The sequence below is a fragment of the Sinocyclocheilus grahami genome, unplaced genomic scaffold (genome assembly GCF_001515645.1).
Source record: "Sinocyclocheilus grahami isolate Dianchi unplaced genomic scaffold, SAMN03320097.WGS_v1.1 scaffold673.1, whole genome shotgun sequence".
Taxonomy (NCBI): Eukaryota; Metazoa; Chordata; class Actinopteri; order Cypriniformes; family Cyprinidae; genus Sinocyclocheilus; species Sinocyclocheilus grahami.
The window spans coordinates 541862-553634 of NW_015505852.1; the positions used below are offsets into that span (position 1 = coordinate 541862).

An 11773-nucleotide genomic window follows, 5' to 3' on the forward strand; every position below is an offset into this window, starting at 1 on the left:
GGTGGGGGAAAAAAAGGGGGGGGGGGGGTAACTCTTTATGTTTGCATGTGTTTTTCAGATTTCCCGAACCAAGAAATATAAAAGATGTGGCTATGGGTCCTGACAGTGGTTCTGCCGATGACAGTAATGATGCAAGAGTGCCCAGATCTGAAACCAGCACCCACTTCTGGCATAATGAAGAAAACAAATCAAGGGGTGTTGATCAACAACCTCCAATGGATTCATGTTCCAGTTCTAGTAAATCTGACAGCATGGTCTCCAGATCTGGATGAGCGGTGCCGGGGAGAGAATGTGATAGAGATGTACAAGGATCTTGTGACAACAGCGTTCCTGAGATACCATGGAGCAGTGGCAACCAACGCACCTACAGATCAACTGGTAGGAGAACATTCAAAGGATCACTTAGAGAGAATTGGTTCTGGACGAAAGCTGTTAGGATTTGTAGACAGCATGCTGGGAGCCACCGGAACGGGTTTGGGTATATCGAACTGGATCAGTGCTAAAGAACTTAAACAGAATGAACTCAAACTCAAAGCTCTTGTTGGGCAACGGGTTCTGCAAACAGATGCATATCTGCAAGAGGGATTAAGTGAAGTAAAAGAAACTGTACAGAATGTCCATACGATTGCATCTGCCCTCTCCATTATCGCTCAACAAACTAAAAAAGCTTTCAACACTATGCAGAAACAAGTATACAGTTTGTCTCCATTAAACACCAAGAAATAACTCGTATTTTGGAGGAAGTGTTGGCTGGTAAGGTTCCATCAACACTTTTTACAGAGGAAGTCATTATGAAATGGTTTGGAATGAAAGACTGTTTTAAACCCTCATCAGACAATTTGAAACATTTTATGGATAGACTGGGCAAATGCAAATTGCCCATCCCTTACCGCTACATTATACAAATGGCTAGAATTTCTTCACACCCTATTCCTGCTGGATTCTACAGCCCTCTGGACTATGGTCCTTTAATGGAAGGTATACACTTACCTTTCTCTCGTCATGGTGGTCAACCATCAAACCCCACCAACAGAATCCCACCTATTCAGATTCTGAGGTGATGGAATGAGACTGTGATCAATAAACCTAAAGACACTTCTTGGGCCTGCTCTGCCAAGAATAGTTTTGATAGATTTGGATGTTTTATGAGACAAATGTACGCTATGCTGCTGACTGTTTCAGTACCGGTCTTTCAAAAGGAACAGGTGTTTGAAAAGATTCTAAGCGTAGAAAATCTGGGAGTACTACAAGAGAATGTGTTGAAAGAAAGGAAGGATCTACCCAGATTTTATCACTCAGTTGTCATCAGGAGAATGGCTAGGAATAGACACGGAATGCTGTGACTAGACAAGAATGGGAAAACATTCCTATTCCTAAACTTGAGCAACTTGTCTCCTCAGTCCCCAGACGTTTGCAAACTGTTATAAAAAGAAGAGGGGATGCCACACAGTGGTAAACATGGCCTTGTCCCAACTTTCAGTACATTCACCATATCCAGAGACACTTGTGTCCGCAAAATGGTGGAGCTCATACAATTTGGCCTTGTCGAAATTTGAAGGTAAGAAGCCTCTTTTGATTTCCATTTCAGCTAGATTGGTGAAGTCTCTGATCCAGGACTCCCACTGAGGTCTTAAGTTCTCTGGAACTTCTTCATCCCAACTAACCTTCTCTTTGCACATTTGCTGGAATATTTGTTTACCCAAAAGAACAAATGGTGCCATGAACCCTAGAGGGTCATGCACAGAGGCCACGGTAAAAAGCACACCCCTTCTTGTTAGCGGATTGGGTTTCAGAGTCAGATGTAATACACCACTCTACCCCAAGAGCTCTTTCCATTTGAGGTAAACTCAAAGCCATATCCAGATCTTTGACTGTAGCATGTTCTTCTTCTGGGATGGTTGCCATCACTCTGTCACTGTTAGAGACAAACTTGTGGAGTCTTAAACTGCCAGTGAAGCCAAGTTCTCTTGATTCTTTGATAAGCTGGATGGCTTCTGTCTCAGTTTGAATGCTTATCAGACCATCATCTACATCTACATCATAAAGACTTATCCCAGGATGGGTCTTTCAAGGCACTTGGATATAATAGGTGTTAGTGCTATTGATCTGTAATAGTTTAGGGAAGTGGTGCTGGACTGCTTGGGCACTGGAATAATAGTGGCAGTTTTAAGGCAGGCTGGTACAACAGCATGTGCCAGTGAGAGATTAAAGATATCTGTAAAAACATCTGCGAGCTGATGTGCACAATCCCGGAGGACCCTGACTGGGATCCCATCTGGTGCAGCTGCCTTCTTGGCATTCGTTGTTATCAGGACTCGCTTAACCTGATGAGTCTGAAAAGAGAGCGAACAGTCGTAGAGTCCAGCTGTGGTAAAGTAGCATTGTCCAATTCTCTCTCAAATCGGGCAAAGAAGCAGTTCAGTTCCTCAGCCAGCATGATACTACTTGCTGTCATAGGATCTCTGCTGCCCCCAAAGTTGGTTATATGATACATACCCTGCCACATGCATGTTGAGTCCCTAGAGGTCAAGTGATCCTCAATCTTCTCTTTATGTCAAGTCAAGTCTGCTTTATTGTCAATTCTTCCACATGTACAGCACATACACACAGAGAATTGAAATTGCGTTACTCTCAGACCCTTGGTGCATACAGATAACATAAATACAGATTAAATACAAAATACAACTATACAAATATACAAATAAGGTAAAATGTAAAAATATATATATAAAGCACAAGGCTTATAGCAGATAGAGTGCAAACCAGTAAAGTAAACAACAGTGCAGATATAATGATTGTAGTGCAAAAAAATGATTCGTAGTGCAAAAGAGCTTATTCAGTCTGATTAAAGTGACAGAATGTGTGTATTTGGGAGGGGGGAGTGGGAGAGTCCGTTTCATTTAGTGCCTCGCTCCTGTTGCTGTTGTTGGAGCTGGGAGGGATGTATACAGCAACGAGCAGTATGGCTGTATATTCCCTCGGTAGATAGAACGGCCGGCACTTAATAATCATAAACTCCACCAGGCAGGAGCAATGTTTGCCGACCCAAACAGCATCATTGATGTAAACACAAAGCCCTCCGCCGCGGGTCTTACCTCCCTCGATGAGAACTCTGTCTGCTCGATAGCATGTCAGCTGATCGAGATGAATAGCGTAGTCCGGAATGCTGTTGTTGAGCCATGTTTCCGTGAACACAAAAACACAACAGTCTCTTACGGTCCTCTGAGTTGAGCGTAGTAGTCGGATGTAGTCCAGTTTATTGTCCAAAGAGCGTACGTTAGCCAGTACGATGGTGGGGATAGCCGGCTTGTGTGGGTTAGCCGCTAGCCTAGCCCGGATACCTCCGCGCTTACCCCTCTTCTGCTTCCTCTCGCACCACTTGTGGCGCCTCCGCTGTGGGCGAGATGCAGTAGTGGGGGTCGGTGATGGTGTGGGCCTCCGGAGCAGACCGAGATCCCGCAGCTCTTCGGCGTGCACAGAGTTTAACTCTAAAAATGTGGTTCTGCCGACATCGAGCAGAAACTCACGACTATATGCGCGCTTAGAAACAAATAGACGCGACGAATACGTACAAAAACACTGCGACTCACAAGACAAAAAACACAAAAACACCTTTCTGTCAGGAGAGAGAGAAGCGTGTGTGTGAACGCACCGCCATCTTTCAGTGGAGTATATGCAGCTTTGGCTGATTTGATCCCTTTCTTGAGGTTGTGTCTAGAAACGCTGTACAGTTCTTTGTTGCCAGATCTGAAAGCTGCATTGCAATCCTTCAGGAGAAGTTGAACCTCCTTAGTCATCCATGGCTTCCTGTTTGGGTAGACACCGATACGTCTGTTGGTAGTGACATTTTCCACACAACATCTGATATAAAAAAGCACGGTAGATTTCATCCAAATCCTGAGTGGAAAACAAACTCCAGTCAGTGCTTTGTAAACAGTCCTGCAGCTGCAAAAATGCACCCTCCGGCCAAATTTTAACTGTTTTAACAACAAGTTGCTGTTTCTTAATGATGGGGCAATATGCTGGAATTGAAAAAAGTGACATGTGATCAGACTGTCCAAGGTGAGGTAGGGGTGACGCTCTGAAGGCATTAGGAATGTTATGAAAGATCTGCCCAGCAGGTACTGATGGAAATGTGCTGTGAACTCCACTACCGCTAACAGCTCTCTCCATTTGGTGCAGTAATTCTGTTCGGTTGCTGTCAGGCTCCGACTTCCATATTCTAGTACGCGTTCCTCTCCTTGCTGCAGTTGAGACAACACAGCCCAGATTCTGAATTTTTTGGCATCTGTGTCCAGAATAAGATCACCACTGTCCATAGGGTAGCCAAGGATGTGGGCAGTAGTGAGTAGCTCCTTTAACTTATCAAAGGCATGTTGGCTCTCAGGGGTCCAGAGAAATCGGGCATGTTTTCTTAGCAGGTTGTGAAGGGGTTTTGCAACTGTGGAGAAGTCTGTGACAAACCGTCTGTAGTAGGATGCGAGATGTCTTGGATTCTTGGGAGTGGATAGGCATCTTTAATAGTGCGCTCATTTAGTGCCCGGTAGTTTAGTATGTTTGGTCTTTCTTTTGCACCATTACGATGGGTGAAGCCCAGCAGCTATTACTTGGGAGGCAAGGCCAGCATCAAGATTCTGCTGGATCTGTTCATCGACGCTTTGCTGTTTCTCAAAAGCCATTCTACGTGGTTGCTGTTGAGTGTCATGTTGCACAAGGTTCGTGCGGCCGAGGTCTGTCGGTCCAGTGGAGAAAACATCACCATAAGCATAAAGTATATCCGCAAGCTCACGCTATTCTGCCTCCCTCAGATCCATTGTACTCTCTGCATACAGCGGCTGCAAGTGACTTGGAACGACAGCAGGACATGGATCCGCTGGGGGCAGCTCTACTGTAGTGGCCTGAACCACATTGGCAGGCTGGGAGATTCTGGCAATTACTCCCTTCCTCACCTTCACAGCAACAGTACCTAGGTTATACAGTCTGACTGGAACTTGATTACTTGGCAGGGCATCAATTATAATCTGTGCCACCATCACTTGATGCTTCTCCATGAAGTCTTTAGTCGGACTCAGCAGCATGTTGCCATGTACTTGCTCTCGGAAATGTGCATTGCCTGGAACAATGTATTCACGTCTCGCCTCAAGGACAGCTATGCCTGGCTATGCGGACCACGTGCACCCTAGGGTTGGGTATCGTTTTGGTTTTTTCGATACCGGTGCCAAATCGATACTTTTAAAATGGTTCCGGTGCCTAAATCGATACTTATTAAAAAATAAATAAATAAAAATTCCCCCCAAAAATGATGGATTGCCGGGTTTGTGGACGGGGCTTCACCTAACAGTATACATAGCAAGGTTTTTTTTGTTTGTTTGCTTATTTTGTTTTTATAATAAGTAAAAAGGAAACAAGTAGAAAGAATAGAAAAAGAATAGGGAAAGCTAGTGTTAGAGGGTAATTTTTAGATAAAAATAAAAATTCAATAGAACAGAAAAAGAACAGATAATGCTAGTGTTAGAAGGTCATTATTTATAACAAATAAAACGAAAATAAGTGGAAAGAATAGAGAAAGAATAGAGAATGCTAGTGTTATAGGCTCTTTTTTCTTTATAAATAAAACAAGTAGAATAGAAATAGAATAGAGAGTGCAAATGTTAGAGGGTCAAATGAAGATGAAAGAGATGTTTTTTCAGCCGTTTCTTGAAAATATTAAGGACTCTTAAGCTGCTTGGATTGAGCTGGGCAAGTCATTCCACCAGGATGGAACAGTTAATGTAGAAGTCCATTAAAATGTTTTATCATAGGTAGAATGCAAAATGTTTCAATACAAGCATTTCAGTCAAATGTAATTTATGCAATATTTCAAACCTTTAACCCACTTGGGAAAATTAACCCATGGCAACAGTTTAAAAGTAGCCCAATTCTGTGGAAAAAACTTGGACTTGGCAACCCTGCATCCAACAAGAGCTACCGGAGTCAGCTTTGACTGATCACAGGTCGAGAATAAGGAGAGATGACTGACAAGACCATGCTGGAGTATACGCTTAACAGATCCTGAGCTCATTGACAAATATCTGATCTTGTAAGATGTGTTCCCTATACACAGAGTGTGTGTGATCGCAAAATCGAAAGTGAAAGTAAAAAGCGCAAACGCTCATTCAAAAATATTTAAATACACTCCTTATTCTCGATCCTGAGAGCAGCTGCCTGATGCGCCAAAATTATATACAATATTAGAATGTTTAAAGAAGTGGACACGAAAATCGCGGGAGCGAAACATGTTGCGGGAGCAGGCGGCAATGGTCAGAAATTCAGCGGGAGCGAGATTAAGAAAACAGCCAAATCAGCCTTAAGAAAAGAGGACGTATGGTCACCCTAATTTATAAGCTATTGCTAATCGATGTATTCTTTTTAACGTAGTATATGGAACATATTTTCTTCCTCATTCTGTGGCAAGAAGCCTCATCAGATCACAAAAGGAAGCATTTGACTGGTATTGTGGAGTAAAAAGGTTATAATGTTCTCTTTTGTTGGACAACAGGTTTAGAAATGTGAATACAAGGGAGGTTTAGCTTTAGGCATTTTAATTCAAGCATGTTTAGCTTAGTTAACGGAAGGCTACCTGCTGCCATCAGAGCAAGTGTAATTACTGCATTCACGTGCTCCTCAGATGCTTTCATTTCCCGAGTTGTGCTTTTAAGTTGGAATGCGAAAACTACATAGACACTCTCGTTACTACAAAGATGTGTTGGATTTGTATTATTAGAGCTTTCCGACGTGTTCACGTGCATTTTCTCAGTCGGGAAATTATTTTTCACGTGCGGTGCCAGTGATGATGCTTCTTACATCCGTTTTGGAGTACCTGAGGACAAATATTTCAATCGATCGCTCAGACATGGCACCAAAATGAGGCACCGAATCTGTGTTCGGATTCGGTTCTAGTACATACCGGTTACATAGGTACCGGTGCCATATTGGTACTGGGTTTTGGTACCCAACCCTAGTGCACCCTGGTTTGTTCTTTGGGTTAAAGTATGGAATTTGCTCACCGAACAATACAATCTTCTGGCTATCAAAGTCAAGGCGTGCCCGTGCTTGCTCCAAGAATGGATGCCCCAAAATGGCCTCGGTGCCCTCTGCTACATCTGCTACAATGAAATTAACACTGACTGTTTGGGTTCCGACTTGCACTGGAATGGCAACTTCCCCGAGGACATCAACATTTATAGGGCTTATTCCCTGCAGGGCCTGTACAGTGGATAGCTTGAGTGGGGGCCTTACATCAGCCTTGATGGTCTCATAGCAGAGTCGAGGTAGCACGAGGACGGGTTAACATCCAGAATAACAGACTTTAAACATGATTGCGTTTAAATAAGATTAAGTAACCAATGCTAAACCAAAGCACCACACATGACAAAAACATTGGGTATTTTTTTTTATTAGCTTATAAAAAATTAACCGTTAAAACAAAACAACAACTAGCGGCACCTCAGTTTTTAAACTCAGGCTAAACTACACACGCACCAAACAATTAACTAGGAAATAATTTTAACATTAAATAAATAAACACAGAGAACTTTGAAAATAGGCTAGATATAATTTTAACAAATTAAATACAAAACGAAATAAAATAAGTAAAATGCTTTAAAAAAACTCACAGATTTTATATTCACAATAACTTGCTTAACAGGCTATTGCAAAAAATAAAATAAATAATACTAAAAAAAATGTTTTTTTAAAATAACGTAGACTACTAAACAAACAAATGAATTTGATCACTGGGCCTTGCTTTGCTTACTCCATATTACTATGAAGGAAAAGTATATTGCTGACTGACTGCGGTCCCAGATTTGTGCGTCTTTCTTCCAAGATCTGCCCACAAACACTGAATGCCCTCTCGGACGGCGCACTAGATGTGGGAATGCTCAAAATAAAACGCGCAAATTTTGAGAGGATAGGAAAGCGCTCTTTGTTGAACTTCCACCACTGAAGCACATTGTCTGGATCTGGTTTGTCCGCAAGTCGGCTGCCAAGATATTCTGCTATTTCAGCGTCGATGGGCTTTGGTGCTGAATTGCAGGATACGTCTTCCCAGTCTGTGAATCGGTCAGCGTAGCTTTGCTTTTTGGCTGGTGGGGGTTCATCCTGTGCTGTGGCCAGTGGGACCTGGTCAAACTTCATCTTTTGGATAATTTCTTTTCCACCTTTGAATTAGATTGTAAAAAAAAATAAGGCATTAATTCGCAGTCTATTAAAATTAGTTTGTTTGTCGTAAACTCTTATTCAGTTACTTTTTAAAGAATTTTGTTCATTGTCTTTTATTTCTTGACTTTAACTTATTCTAATTTGTAAATGCACTGCATGTATTTCGTTTATTTTCAAAGCACGTTGCTCGTTTTCTTAGAAAGTCTTATGCGAATAATCTATTAGCCTATTCGTATACAAGGTCTGTTGTATTATAATTTCGCTTTAGAATATGTCTATAAACAAATTAAATAACAATATTCAAAACAATATAGTCTATTTTAACTATTCATTAATATTACACACCTCTGATCACGTCATCTCTTGCATCTGGGCACAGCATCCGTTGCAATCACATTTTTGGAGTCAGGAACGTTGCAATTCTGTAGATCATGTGGAGGGGATTTGCTGATGTGTCACCTAGTGCCCATCAGTTCTTCCAGACATGAGGCACACACACTGGCAACTTCGGAGAGCACTGGCTCGAGGGATGCTGCTTGGCAGTGTTCAAGGAGTCTGACGGACCATGGCAGCGAAAGTGATGCGCTTAGAGAGGAGTTAACTGGGTTCAGGTGTAGTGCAGCCAAGATGGTGGTGTGTGTTTCTGGTAAGAGAAACAGGAGGGGGAATCCTAATTTAACTTGTTTAATCAAAAAAGGAGATTTGTATATGTTACTTCACACATGTGGTCCGTAATCATTTACACACTGGTAAAACATATACAAAGTTGAATAAACAGTCCAGCCAGCCTGATTTGTAACCTACTGCTGTCGAGACAAAATGTCCACTCCTAACTGCGCTACGTGCCACTAGGGGGTGTGGCTAGGGCTTTCTCACAGTAATCCTCAGTCCATATATCCGTTGTAATTGCACACCCATACGTCTCAATGATGGGCTTTATCTCCATTGCCACAGACGACTGCAGGGCCTGTGCTTTTCCCTCAATATGTCGAGACACAGTGGTTGGATGTGGCAGAGCATCTCTCACATCAAATGTACCATATTTAGCTAAAGTGCGAAACTATGTCAACAAAGCCTTTCCCGGCAACGAAGTCATACGGTCTAATGTCTTTATAGCAAAGTGCGACACATTTTTCTGTAGTGTCTTGCTTGACGTGAGCAAGAAGTGCTTTATGGGGGAACAAGAGCTTGCTTTGACCACAGAGAATTGTGCAGCTATGTTGCCTCAGGGCAGAGGTGCCAGATTTATGTCCATTGTAAATTAACACTTTTGCGCATTTAACCGCCCGCTCCAGTGAGATTTGCGTTGGGTCCCGCGGCATCCCAAACCCAATACAGCCCTCTAGTATGAAGTACCTCAAGGCTCAGTACTAGGGCCATTACTTTTCACGCTTTACATGTTACCCTTGGGAGATATCATCAGGAAACATGGTGTTAGCTTTCACTGTTATGCTGATGATACTCAGCTCTATTTCTTCGCTGTCCGGCGAAACATACCAATTTGAAAAACGGAATGCATAGTCGATATAAAAAATTGGATGACGAGTAATTTCTTACTGCTAAATTCTGAAAAAATAGAGGTGTTCATTATAGGACCTAAACACTCGTAATAACCTAGAACACTGTCTAACACTTGATGGCTGCTCTGTCAATTCTTCGTCATCAGTTAGGAACCTAGGTGTGCTATTTGATAGCAATCTTTCCTTTGAAAATGTGACGGATGTTAATAAGAGTGTGCACTCACAATCTAAATTCATGTATTTCACTAATGAGCCTTCCTTTCAATTTTCATGTATTTACATTATATTAGTTGTTCACGAAAACGTGATAATTTAATTTTGTACTTTATTTGTGTCATTTTTGGGAAAAGAGTTTTATATTCATTTTATGTCGTGACGTCATTTCTGTTCAGCCCGTGCTGCGTCCTCAGACTGCGTTGAGCACACTGAGGAGAGGTAGGCAGTTAGTGGTGCTTCTTCAATATAAGCTTGTAAAAGTTATCAGAAGTTTTATTAAGTACCTAATAGGCAAAAATATTATTGTTAAGAGTGTTATACATATACTGGAAAGTGTTTTATTCGTGGATGGATGGGATTTAACAGTTATTACTGAGTACAGCGGTTTGAGTATATGTATGTGCAGCAGCAGAATTTTTTTTTTTTTTTTTTGCTAATTGATTAATTGGTGTTTAATCTGTCTAGGTGGGAAGAAAATCACAGAACGAAAACATTTCTCATTGTTGTACTCTCTCTCTACTCCATCCAGGTATAGTTTATTGTTAATTAGACTTTCTATTCTATCACTTTGTTCAATTCATCTATTCTAATTCATGGTTGATTTAAAATATGCTGCAGAAGATTATATCATATATTTGGATAAATGCTTGTAACCATTTATCTTGCACCGTATTTTTGATATGATATTTTTGATATCATTGTGATGTTCACTGAGACCGCGTTGAGCACGCTGAGGAGAGGTGGGAAGAAAATCACAGAACGAAAAGATTTCTCATTGTTGTACTCTCTCTCTACTCCATCCAGCATCTGCATGCTCCATGTTAATAAACCCTCCATCAGCAGCAGTTCCCGTGATTCGTCTCTTCATTTATAACACAACGCAGACCGTAACAGTGACAGTGGGGGGAGGGCCGGTTACAAAAGCCACATTTCTAGCATTTGTAAAACTGCATTTTTCCATCTCAAAAATATATCTAAATTACAACCTATGCTCTCAATGTCAAATGCAGAAATGTTAATTCATGACCTCAAGGTTAGATTATTGTAACGCTTTATTGGGTGGTTGCTCTGCACGCTTAATAAACAAACTCCAGCTGGTCCAAAATGCAGCAGCTAGAGTTCTTACTAGAACCAGGAAGTATGTCCATATTAGCCCGGTTCTGTCAACACTGCACTGGCTCCCTATTAAACATCGTATAGATTTTAAAATCTTGCTTTACTTATAAAGCCTTGAATGGTTTAGCACCTCAGTATTTGAACGAGCTCTTATTGCATTATAGTCCTCCACGTCCACTGTGTTCTCAAAACTCTGGCAATTTGATAACTAGAATATCAAAATCAACTGCGGGCGGCAAATCCTTCTCCTTTTTAGCACCCAAACTCTGGAATAACCTACCTAACATTGTTCGGGAGGCAGACACACTCTGTCAGTTTAAATATAGATTAAAGACCCATCGAAACGTCCGGTGGCACGCACTGCAAGATGGCTGCACAACACTAGGCTCCTGAGTATTAACCTCATATTTCAAGATATTAATTTCATACAGAGGAAAATATCATCTCTTTTTGACAACTGGACACTTCTAATACGAGAATGACTACCAGCAAAAAATCGATGTCTCCCCAAAAGCAAACGCCTCAAAACACTCGATGACGACGTTGCCTCAATTGTTAGCCACGCAATCAAAGGACAGCAGGAGGCTATGCAAAATAGTTTCTTGTATGTTGACAGAGGCGATAAAGACAGCACTTAATCCCTTCAATGACTATATTAACGAAAACAGCATTGTTCTTCGATCACTGAAACCAGAAATGGACTCTCTGAGTAAAAATTA

The 11773-nt window shown here is 41.6% G+C and overlaps 1 long non-coding RNA gene across 1 annotated transcript; it reads left to right on the forward strand.

The window, feature by feature from the left end:
• The first annotated feature begins 9981 nt into the window (after positions 1–9981).
• On the forward strand, positions 9982–10739 carry LOC107559066 (uncharacterized). Its single transcript, XR_001605550.1, has 3 exons — positions 9982–10157; positions 10404–10467; positions 10654–10739. It is a non-coding gene; the product is annotated as an uncharacterized lncRNA (long non-coding RNA).
• The last annotated feature ends 1034 nt before the right edge of the window (positions 10740–11773 follow it).